Raw genomic sequence first — 13025 nt, 5'->3', positions numbered from 1 at the left:
TATCCCCACATGTAGAATGTGTGTTTGTGAAACAGTGTGCCTGTATTGGTGGAAGGAGGTTCAGAAAAGTCATGGAGAGAATCTGAAATTTAAGATACTATCCATGCTCTGTGATGCCCCATTCTATAGATTTGAAGCAAATAGGCAAGCAGTCACTGTCACACCAAAGGAGTAAGTAAAGGACAAAGCATTAGGAATATGAGGTAGGTATGTCTAAACAATCATCATCTAAAAATTCTGAAGGTAAGAATCACAACACAGAAATGTATATATTGGTGTAAGAATGAAGGGCGTCCAAAGGTACAAACTTTCTGTTACAAAATAAATAAGTCATGGGAATATAATGTATAACATGGTGACTGTAGTTAATAATACTGCATTGCATATTTGAAAGTTCCTAAGAAAGTAGATTTTAAAAGTGCTTATCACAAGAAAATAAAATTTTGTAACTATGTAAGGTGACAGATGTTAACCAAATTAATTGTGATCATTTTGCAATGTATAGAATTATCAAATCATTGTTACATAGCTGAAACTATTTACCAACTATACCTATACCAATAAAAAAAATTAAAATAACAAAATCAAAAAGTTTCATAACTAGAGGGTTTGTAAAGGTTGTTATTTTTTCTGATTATTAACCCTAGAAAATGAGGATCAGGGCATTGAAGCAGGCATCAAATAAGGCAGAAAAAACAAAGCTATGCTCATACTTCTTTGCTATCTTTTCCTGATAGACGTTATTGTTAAATAGTGTAAATTGGGAAAGTTATTGTTAAATATTATTGAAAGATTATTTCAGCATTAGAATATTATTCTGTTATCTATTTTACTTTAATCATGAAAATAACAATTAGGTAGAAATTTTATTTTAATCACGTTGGTGTCCTTATTACTTCCCATAGTTCTGGGCACATATAAGATGCTTCATGAATGTCTGTGATTATATGTAATGATCAGTGAATTACATGCATCCACCAAAATTTTCATAAATTTGAAAATTGTAACATAGGATATTTAGATAGAACAGAACTATTCCTCCCTCATTTTGGGTCCCAATAAAATAGATATCAGATATCAAAGTAAGACAAATATTCATTACAGACATTTCAAAAAATTTAGAACTGAGAGGGAGGTGGGATGGGGACCTATATCGAAAATCTCAAGCCTAATGAGGGGCTCTTCCTTGGGAAGACTGAAAGAGTTGAAATGTGCTCTCGATTACTGGGATATCCAGAGGTCTGAGGCCAGCTTTAAACCAGAGAAAGCTAAAGCAGGCAATGTGTGTAGGATACAGGGGCTATATTAGGATAATTCTCTTCTCCAAGAATTTTTCAGGGTAAGAGATATGTGAGTATTTTCTTTGGGACTGATGCGGCCCTAAAACAACAATAGAACCCCAGAAGGAGGAAGGTGGATGAAAAGAGCAGTTTTCACTAAAAGCTGAGGAGGTGTTTACAAGTCACCACTAGGAATTCAAATGCATCTTCTAGAGTCAAGAGATCTGCATGAGAAAAAGCATCCAATCACACCAAGAGCCCAGAATAAGTATACCTCAAGGCAGTGAGTCATCCGTAAATATCCACCTGTTGAGTGAGAACAAAGCCAATGGAAATAGAACCTGATCAATGAGGGACTTACCTCTCTTACCTCTCAGCACACTTCCTCTCCAAACTCTGACCTTGGTGGGCTTGAAACAGCTAGCAACTGGGGAGATGGGTGAGGAGGAAACATAAAAAAGGAGACAGAGGAAAAAGCCAGAAATATCACCTATGCCGCTTCAGATTTAGGCCGAAGTAAGGCCTCAATTTAGAGGGAAGATTTCATACTGAATTGATTTTGATTGGTATATTGGACTAGAAACATTAATTTCTGAAGTGAGAAGTATGTGTGACTTAGCATGAAGACCATGCTGTCTGACACACCAAAGCTGGACATTTTAAGCAGGAACAAAGGATGATTAAACCCACCCGATTCCTAATCCTGGTGGACCAGTTGATATTAGAATATTGTCCCTGCCAGTTTATTTGTTTGATTTCTATACCAGAGACCACATTTACCAATGGCTCAAAAAAAGGAAAAAAAAATTACAGAAATGCATATATTGGTGTAAAATCGAGCAACCATAAGAAGATGAATTCTGAGAAAAAGAAACAGTATAATGTGGAAACTTTCTCTTTGATCCTGTTCTCTACGAGCTGAAAAATATCTCATGGATGGAAAAGGGACGGGGAAAAAATCTTGTCTTTACCCAAATTGTGTTGCTTTTTTTCTACTTTCTTGAGATGGTGAAAATCTAGATATCCCGTGGGGATTTCCCTAAATGGGAAGGAAGAATGACAGTTAAAGAATGTTTGAGTGCATTTGATACTAAGCAAGTACAGGAGCCAGTCTTTGGGACAAAAAACAGCCCACTGTTTTTTGAGACAGAGACAGAAACATCCAGAAATGAAGGAATTCAGACAAGACAAAACGGTGGTCTTCAAAGATACTGAGCGGTGACATTACTGGTCCTGATAATTTCGGGGGAAAGCAAATCCCTGAAAGCAAATAACAGTTCGTTTAGTAACCAGAGAGATATATTTGCCCTTTTATCTCTACCAAAACCAAATACTTGAGGTTTCTTTTAAGATGCAATAGAACCACTGGGTTTATACACACCTGATGAATTACTGAAAACTACATTTGAAGCCAATGAATTTAAATAAATAGAAAAATGCTTTTTTATACAGAAAAAATAAAGGCCTAATAGAAATGCTTGATAAGGAAGATTTTAGTATCCGGTTCCCTTTCAGATGAGGTCAAATTCCTGTTGTTCCCAAGATTGCAAATCCGAGAAACCACCAAGGAGCCAACACCAATGCAAGTGCATGAGGGTTTATTAACAAGCTCAGCTTGGGTCCAAGTCCCTGCTCCCCTGTGTCGGGTATACTTGGACCCAAGCTCGAGCTTGCAAATAAACCCTCATGCACTTGCATCGGTGTTGGCTCCTTGGTGGTTTCTCAGATGCGCAATCTTGGGCACAACATTCCTTGTCCTGGATATAGTACTCTTAGGAACACCAATTCTGTCTCAAACATTTCAGTTTCAGGAAACAATTTGTAAAATACCTTATTAAAATATTCAACACTGCTTCTAACATAAGACATAATGAATGCCTTTAGGTACAAAGGAGCTCTTATTTTTTTCTGACAAAGCTTTGGGGAGATTTTTGTGCTTTATCTCTGTACTTCAAACTTGAGTTACATTATAAGTTTTTATGTGTGTTTGTGACGGACGAATGCTTAGCACATATAGTTCATATTGCTATATTCTTGTAACATTCAATGTGGCCAATTATGATTATGGCCGCAGGCTGTCTACCTGATAGTGTGATGACACCTTCAAAATGAAAATTGATTTATCTTACTCAGAAGTGTTTTCCTCAAGAGAATTTCGTGGGATAGAGTGGGCCAAATTGGCCAATGGGTAAAGTGCAGCTTTAGAAGGAACTCGTTTAGTGCAGGTATCATCTTTTAGAGACCTATAGGATTTAATCATCTCCCAGTGGTCCTCCAAAGACACTCAAGCAGAGGCTGATGGTCTGAACTTTTCCTGGCCAAGAAATGGCTAATCTAAAGATGGACAATTCTCCCATATTTGGGTGGCCTCAATATGGGGCTGTGTAGTAAATCCATCTCACAGTTGGAAAGTATATGGTCCATTGTCCTGGAGTGTGATACCTAATCTCACAGTGCCCCATGCACTGCAATCTTGTCATCACTGAGGCTTTTTGGTTCTTTCCTTTGAAGGTAGATACATCAGCTCTTTCAGTACAGAAACCTAAAAGAAAAGAAAAATGAATAGAATACACCTATGCATTCCTTTCCCTTGAAAAAGCATGAACAAGGTCAAACATGTTCCACATGACATGTTCTAGCATCTTATAAACTGCATTTTCCACTTGAAATTCAGGTTGTCAGTGAAACAACTGTCATTTGATTTAGAGTAACTTTTAACTTTCCTCACCTTTGTTTTTTATATTTTTAATGACCTTGGAGTAGTAATATAAAATAATATAAATTCTACATAAATCTCCATAATTCTTTTTAAGTTTGTTGCTTTTCAAATATGTATTTCAGTTTAAGACTTTTTTTTTTTTTTTTTTTTTTTTTTTTTTTTTAAGCAAGCAAACAAACTACCACAACACAAATGCAGGGGGAAGTGTAAAGACCTTGGATTGGTACTTTAACAAAAGCTAAATGTTAGGAAATAAACTAATAGAACCCAAGGACAAAGAAATCCAGAAAATTAGTCAAGTGTCATGCAAAAACAGACTTGAGGTTTGGGTGTCATTTGAACTAGAATACTTATATCTCCTCAATTTCCTGCTTTAGGCATGCAGCCTCACCGTGACCTGCTGTATGTGATTTTTTCTTTTATGTGATTCTTTTTGATGGAAATTGTTTTATATCTCAGATATATTCATTTGAGAAAATGATATACAGCATGACATACTTCAGCAAAAGAAGAACTTTTAATAATTACAAAATATCAATACTTTCCTTAGTAGCCATTAATTTAAAAGTTAGTTTCCCTAGGGTTGACCAGTAGCTGAACGCAACCTCATATTTTTTTTCCTCATATATTTCCAAAAACAAACATGGATTTATATCCAAAATATAAAAAGTGTTAAATTTATTAAGTGTATTTGTTTGTTTTTATTTCTTTATAGTGCAAATATCATGTTCACTTCCAGTAAGGATATCTTTATTTTATTTTTATTTTTTTAATAAATTTATTTTTATTGGTGTTCAATTTATCAACATACAGAATAACACCTAGTGCTCATCCCATCAACTGCCCCCCTCAGTGCCCGTCACCCATTCACCCCCACCCCCCCCTCCTCCCCTTCCACCATCCCTAGTTCATTTCCCAGAGTTAGGAGTCTTTATGTTCTGTCTCCCTTTCTGATATTTCCCACACATTCCTTCTCCCTTCCCTTATATTCCCTTTCACTATTATTTATATTCCCCAAATGAATGAGAACATATAATGTTTGTCCTTCTCTGATTGACATACTTCACTCAGCATAATACCCTCCAGTTCCATCCACACGTTGAAGCAAATGGTGGGTATTTGTCATTTCTAATGGCTGAGGAATATTCCATTGTATACATAGACCACATCTTATTTATCCATTCATCTTTCGTTGGACACCGAGGCTCCTTCCACAGTTTGCCTATTGTGGCCATTGCTGCTATAAACATCGGGGTGCAGGTGTCCCGGCGTTTCATTGCATCTGTATCTTTGGGGTAAATCCCCAACAGTGCAATTGCTGGGTCGTAGAGCAGGTCTATTTTTAACTCTTTGAGAAACCTCCACACAGTTTTCCAGAGTGGCTGTACCAGTTCACATTCCCACCAACAGTGTATGAGGGTTCCCTTTTCTCCGCATCCTCTCCAACATTTGTGGTTTCCTGCCTTGTTAATGTTCCCCATTCTCACTGGTGTGAGGTGGTATCTCATTGTGGTTTTGATTTGTATTTCCCTGATGGCCAGTGATGCGGAGCATTTTCTCATGTGCATGTTGGCCATGTCTATGTCTTCCTCTGTGAGATTTCTGTTCATGTCTTTTGCCCATTTCATGATTGGATTCCTTGTTTCTTTGGTGTTGAGTTTAATAAGTTCTTTATAGATTTTGGAAACTAACCCTTTATCTGATACGTCATTTGCAAATATCTTCTCCCATTCTGTAGGTTGTCTTTTAGTTTTGTTGACTGTATTCTTTGCTGTGCAAAAGCTTCTTATCTTGACGAAGTCCCAATAGTTCATTTTTTCTTTTGTTTCTTTTGCCTTTGTGGATGAATCTTGCAAGAAGTTACTGTGGCCGAGTTCAAAAAGGGTGTTGCCTGTGTTCTCCTCTAGGATTTTGATGGAATCTTGTCTCACATTTAGATCTTTCATCCATTTTGAGTTTATCTTTGTGCCTGGTGCACGAGAGTGGTCTAGTTTCATTCTTCTGCATGTGGATGTCCAATTTTCCCAGCACCATTTATTGAAGAGACTGTCTTTCTTCCAGTGGATAGTCTTTCCTCCTTTATCGAATATTAGTTGACCATAAAGTTGAGGGTCCACTTCTGGGTTCTCTATTCTGTTCCATTGATCTATGTGTCTGTTTTTGTGCCAGGACCACACTGTCTTGATGACCACAGCTTTGTAGTACAACCTGAAATCTGGCATTGTGATGTCCCCAGCTATGGTTTTCTTTTTTAAAATTCCCCTGGCTATTCGGGGTCTTTTCTGATTCCACACAAATCTTAAAATAATTTGTTCTAACTCTCTGAAGAAAGTCCATGGTATTTTGATAGGGATTGCATTAAACGTGTAAATTGCCCTGGGTAACATTGACATTTTCACAATATTAATTCTGCCAATCCATGAGCATAGACTATTTTTCCATCTCTTTGTGTCTTCCTCAATTTCTTTCAGAAGTGTTCTATAGTTTTGAGGGTATAGATCCTTGACCTCTTGGATTAGGTTTATTCCTAGGTATCTTATGCTTTTGGGTGCTATTGTAAATGGGATTGACTCCTTAATTTCTCTTTCTTCAGTCTCATTGTTAGTGTATAGAAATGCCACTGATTTCTGGGCATTGATTTTGTATCCTGCCATGCTACCAAATTGCTGTATGAGTTCTAGCAATCTTGGGGTAGAGGCTTTGGGTTTTCTATGTACAGTATCATGTCATCGGCGAAGAGGGAGAGTTTGACTTCTTCTTTGCCAATTTGAATGCCTTTAATGTCTTTCTGTTGCCTGATTGCTGAGGCTAGGACTTCCAGTACTATGTTGAATAGCAGTGGTGAGAGTGGGCATCCCTGTCTTGTTCCTGATCTTAGGGGAATGGCTCCCAGTGCTTCCCCATTGAGAATGATATTTGCTGTGGGCTTTTCGTAGATGGCTTTTAAGATGTTGAGGAAGGATATCTTTAGACACTGCATTCATTACTGGTCCTCAGGGAGGGCAAAAGAAGCTTAATTTTCAGGATATGTTCATTTCAGTCTTCAAAGACTTACCTGAACAATCTCTGATAATTCAAAAGAATTGGGTTGCTAAACACAGCACTATGTAGTTTTTTCAGTATTTAATTTAAATAACAAACATTATGACATCTAATACTGCACCTGGAACCTAACAAGTATTCAGTAAATGTTTGCTAAATGAGGAGGAATAAAACAGAATTAATTGCTTCAGTTTCCTGGCCTTTTTCAATCTAGAGAAAAAAAAAACTAGATGGTTACCTAAATCAAAGAGACAATTTTAGCCTGAAAATGTTTTTTTTTTTTTTAAAGATTTTATTTATTTATTCATGAGAATACACAGAGAGGAGAGAGAGACAGAGGCAGAGACACAGGCAGAGGGAGAAGCAGGCTCCATGCAGGGAGCCTGACGTGGGACTCAATCCCGGGTCTTCAGGATCACACCCTGAGCTGTAGGCGGCGCTAAACTGCTGAGCCACCTGGACTGCCCTAGCCTGAAAATGTGTTTGGATTCTGAATTACTGGATTTTAGGAAGTATTTCTGTATGTATTTTCCTCATTTAACCCTGCATTGGATTAATGATTAAAAAAAGACTCAGTTTAATGATCACATATGAATAAACATGGATTAATTTGGTAGAGTCTTTAAAAAAACTTTAGTTTTTAGAGCAGTTTTAGTTTCTACATTTATAGAAACCCCCTGAAAATTCCCAAGATATCTTATCTATCATACTGTATTTATTGGTTAATAGTCATTTTTTTCTTTAACATTTATTTTATGCTTAGTGGATGGCAGACCAGGTCACTGTTTTGTACAATGCCAGGGACACCACTTATGCTCCGGGGAATCCTATTTACATAGAGTGCAATGGGATGGAGTTGTTCCATGTGGCCCCCTGGTGCCAGACACTATTCTAGGCACTGGTAAAGGAATAGTCAGCAAAACAGACAAAAGCCTGAACTTTTGAGAAGATTATAACTTCTTACAGGGGAGGCAGTCAAGCATAAGTTAATAGACCATAGAGCATTAGAGTTGCAAGCACTGAGGAGAAGACTAAAGCAGGCGGAGATACTGAGAGGGCAGGAGCTAGCAGAGAAATTTGGGATTGGTGTGAAAGAGTTCTCTGAGAAGGATTCGGGTAAAGTTGTGGAAAAGTTCTGTGAGTGAGTGAGTGTATGTGTACATCATCCATTGTTATATAAAGTCTGAGAAGGTCTCGGAAAGTAGAAACGGGTTATCATTGGTTGTTTCTCAGATACAACTGAGTTTTAAATGAAGTATGTTGCACTGCACATGCAACTCAAGAGTATCGGATGAAAACAGGGCAGAGCTGAAAGTCAACGTGGAGCCTGTCAGAGCCACTGTGGCATAAATTAGTTCAACTGTTCATTACATTTTGTGAAAAATACGAAATGTCAAACATAAATGCAAAGTAGAAGGGATGCCTCGAAAACAGGCATAAAGGGACATGTCCAAGGCACACCTGAATGTTTGTAACCCTAATTACAAAGGACTGGTTAAAGAACTTGAAAGCAGCAAGAGAGAACAACAGATAGTCTACCGATACAGGTAAGGCGGCCTAATGAGCAGACTTTTAAGTCAAAAATGGATATAATTGAATAATATGAAATACGCATTTCTCTCTCTCAGTTTCTCAGGAATACAAGGGAACAGGATTACTTGTCGGTGGAAATTAGTCAAAAAGGACAAAGCAGAAGTGGGATTAACCATTTACTTGGCATTTCCTTTAAAAACTAATAGAACTGAGAAAAATGAGGATTCTCAAAACTCCAGGTACATAAATTTGAGTCTTCATGACTTTGTATTTACTCTCAAATATAAAAGAAGAAAGAAGAAAAGAGATCATGTCAAAAAGAAGGAATAACATTTGATTATATGGTTCTACGTGATTTAGCCATTAGGCAGACAGATGAAAATACTTGTTTTTTTTTAAGATATTAAATGTAAAGTGCATGAAATTGCAAGCTAATAGTAATAATGATATAACAACCCAAACAGCTACCAGTTAATGTGCACTTAACTCTGCCAGGTACTGTGCTAAGCACTTTACACACATTATATTATTTAATCCTCGTAGGAATCAATGAGGCAGCATATAAAACTAAGAAATTTTGAAAGGATGACTGCTTTACGAGGGTATCAGTGAGAAGAAGCACAATGAGTTATTCTAAAAATTAGAACATTAACTATAACCAAGAAATTAATCCAATAAGGGATTCTTAACTCTTTCTAATAAATAGAAAGTGAGTTATCAAACTATTTCATGAAAGCCAGACTTCTCAATGAATTTTAGAAACAACTAGACATTTTCTTACAGAGCTGGAGGGTTGGAAAAAAAAAAAAAAACAGTGCCAATGACAAATGAGAGCAGTGGAGTTTAGATAAAATTAATGAGGACGGGCTTGCTTCAGGCTCTTTTCTGTCCTGCATTTCTTTTCACCTGGTGTCATTATGACCTATCCCAAAGATAGCATAATCATATCAAAAAGTCTACTCAATTCCTATTTCCATGGATACACAGTAGACTACCAGTGTCTTTTTTAGCTGCTAGTCTGAAACTGCACCAAAACCTTTCATGAATGCTGATGCTGAAATTTTGAAAAGATAGGAGATTGACTTTAAGCTATTAAATAATTTGGTTTAGCTTCACTGAAGCAAAAATATAAGAGCTCTAAAGTTGCATGTGGGTTTGTTCACTTCTATCTTGACATTGGACAGAAATATGATAGAAAACTCTGTTTAGAAGTTATTATGTCAAGGGAACATATTAGTTGACCTACAAAAGTTTCTTCCAGCACTTTGTGATGTTTGATAACGAGATTTGACAAGTAGTATGTGGCTGAATTTGTTAATAGACTCAGAAAATATTTATTAGCACCTATTTAGAGCAAGGATGTGTTGGTGCTGTAGGGCAAGCAAATGCAATGTACGTGGCAACTTCATTGTCAGTGTGCCCTTCTGGAAATCATGTAAGTGCTTGGCATCACTGATCAGAGATGTAAAAAAAAAAAAAAAAAATTCTTCTTGAATATTCATTCAGAAATGAATGAAATGTGTTAGTTTAAAGAGCTTTTCTCTGGGTTATTCAGTTTCTCTAGGGCAAAAGGCCATCTCTTGGCTGGGATTGCCCAGGTGGGGATTGTAATTTGCCTGGATGGCGATTTTCCTTGAAGGTACCTAGGGCAGGTTGCTGAGGTCCCCGGTTCCTAATGCATGTTTCATGAAACTTTTCAGCTTCTGTCTCTCTTCCTCCTTCCCCTGTGCTTGGCCCTTCTAGAAGGCCACATACACTGTTTGTAGACACTCACCTAAGCCCCACTCTTTACTTCCTGCTTTCATGTTCTGGGATGCCTGAAGCTCTGAGAGCCTCAGCTGACCTGCAGAGCTAATTAGCTCACATCTTGAAGATAGTTACCTCTATAGGCACATAGATTCAACTTCTTTATATAGTCACTTATCATTTTCCCATCTTTATTTCTAAAATTTCGCTAAAAACTTTCATCCACTGTTGCTTCCCCCTCCCATTCTCATCATAAATATCTTAATTTATTTTTCTTTCTTTCTGTCATTTCCCATGTTTGGGAGAGGAAGTAAACATCAATATACTTCACTTACTTGGTAGTCTCTATATAATAAGTATTCAATAATTTATATGATAGTAGATAACTGAAAAAATTTGCAAAATATAGGCTATCTACCTTAGTCATAAATGAGGAAAAGATTTTTCATCTCTTCTCTTCCTTTCTTCCCTACAACAGACTTGGTCTTCTTGCTTTTTTATTTGTATTCTCTATTTTAATCAACATTCTGTTCGTGGAGTTAGCTCTTACTCCCTTTTGTGAAAGTGGGAATTTGTTGTTATGACTGAAATGAATATAGATTCTTCCCCACTAGCCAGAAATATAGCTGTTGTGGTGCTTCCTGTGAAACCATGTTATTGGTAGGAACTATCCCCTCACTCTCCTAATCTGCACACAATGAGGTCAGAATATGACCTCTTAATTATGTCATGCTAAGTATCCTGCCATTAGTAGGTATTATGCATGTGCATCTATGCATATGGTCAGTAAGTCACACTGTACAGGTTACAGGTCATTATTGCATGTCATGGATAGAGGTAGGAGAAGTAAAAGGCTAGGAATCAATAGGAAATAAATAAGGCTGTTTTGGCCTCTCCCCTCTTAACAACAAACAGCAGTCTAAATATGACAAGAGTCATTCTAAAATGATATCAAGAGTTTCGGCCCTGGGGGTACGATTACATAGGATTGTGGGTATAGGCATTTATAGGCAGAAGACAGTCTCTCCATCTCAGGGAGTCTGAAATAAAAAACAAAACAAAACAAAACAAAAAAACAGATGAGGTTGTTTCAGAACCTGGTCAGCATTAGAGATTCAACAGACAGAGATCCCAGTCTCAGATCATATGTCCTTTTAAGAACTAACAAAGAGATCAAGGTGGACTCTGATCAGATATGACATGTTAAATCTTGTTGGGTAAGGTATCTCAAACAATACAAAACCAAGACTATAAGATCATTCTTTGATAGTACCGTGGCAGTAGGTGTCACCTGAGGAAGAAATCTCTAGACAGGTGCAGTTGTGTAGTACTTAAGAACATTACCTACTTCCCAGTCACAACTGAAAATATGGTGGTTCAGATGATGCACAGTTCTCCATCTATATAGTTCAGTTTATAAGGTTATCTCCTTTTCCATGAACAGTCTCTACCTCCACAAGGGCCAGAGACCTGGCCACAAGATGCTCCCCAATGAAGAATAGTTCAGGCAAAGAGAGAATTGAATTGGTTTCTTAGCATATAAAGCTCAAGTTGCAGAGTATCTTGTCACAGAACGCTTTCTGGATCTGGGCTCCAGTCAGAACTAGAGGTCTTAGGAGTTGCTTACATAAATATATAGTTGCATACTAAAACCAGGATTGCCTACTCTTTCCTAGTGGCGGGTGCCTTAAGATGCAGCAATCAGTCTCACTTTAGAGAAGATCCCCCAGCATGCCTCAGAACAATAGACTACTAGAAATTTCCCTGATATAACAAGACCCTGAATTTTCACAAGATTTAATTCCTTTTGACATGTAAGTCTCTTGATATGGTACCAAGACTACTGGCTACTACCTAATGTCATTCGGTCTAATTAATAGAATGTCATTTACTTAATGGATAAACTCAATATTTTATAAGATACCAAGACATTAAGGTTCTTTGGGAAAATTGTATTACAATGAACAGAAAAGCTAACATAGTAGTTCAGAGGTAGGGCATCACATTGCGCTCTCCATTTTATAAGCCAGACTGCGTCTAATAGTCTTTACGACCACCAAGAAACAGAAAGGTCTTCCAAGTCAATTGATGGTGGGTAAATTGATCTGGTAAAGATATAATATCTGGAATGATAATTCCAGTTGGCCTTCTCATTTTATTAAGTTTTCAGTAATACAAACTTTTCCCTCAAAATTCATGAAGGATTCTTGCATTTTTGCATTATGCAAGGAAAAATAAATTGAGGCATGGTAAAAATTATCACTCTAAGTCCTTCAAGAATTTGATGGTACTTTAATTTCTGTAAGTTCCCATGGCATGAGATGGGCATTGTTTTTCTATTTTGGTGATGTTAAGGGATAAAATGAAGCTGCAGAGGATGATTCCAAGGACGTTTTTGGCTTTTCCCACTAAAATATCTCTTAGTAATATGAGGATTTGTTTGAGAGTGAAGTATGTCTATCTGGAGTATACAATATGTTATCTGATCTATATATTTCCTCTATTTGCTATTGTAATTTTTCAGATATTAATAATTCACAATCAGTTGCCAAAAAAGCATGAGTTTTTATTGGTTATTTTTTTTCTCAGATTAGTTAACTCTGGTGAAAGGATACATAACCTTCTGGAGAAGATTTATAACAGAAATTGTAACTATATTCCTTAAGTTGACCTAGCCTTTCCCTCAATCAATAGATTTTAGTTCT

The 13025-nt window shown here is 37.0% G+C and overlaps 1 protein-coding gene across 25 annotated transcripts in view; it reads left to right on the top strand.

Annotated features, from left to right (window-relative positions):
- Positions 1 to 13025, top strand: part of LOC125753068 (protein SREK1IP1-like) — a 187002-nt gene that overhangs the window by 107362 nt on the left and 66615 nt on the right. For 4 of the 25 annotated variants that reach the window (XR_007403999.1, XR_007403996.1, XR_007403998.1 and 1 more), the window contains exons 8-9: positions 8670 to 8813; positions 11997 to 12134. The exons of the other annotated variants lie outside the window; for them this stretch is intronic. The gene's annotated coding sequence lies outside the window, so the exon portion shown is untranslated. The remainder of the gene's footprint in view (positions 1 to 8669; positions 8814 to 11996; positions 12135 to 13025) is intronic. 25 annotated transcript variants of the gene reach the window in all.

The sequence above is a fragment of the Canis lupus genome, chromosome 19 (genome assembly GCF_003254725.2).
Source record: "Canis lupus dingo isolate Sandy chromosome 19, ASM325472v2, whole genome shotgun sequence".
NCBI lineage: Eukaryota > Metazoa > Chordata > Mammalia > Carnivora > Canidae > Canis > Canis lupus.
Note: the sequence above shows the minus strand (reverse complement) of the source record. Positions and strands in the feature narration are given on the sequence as shown.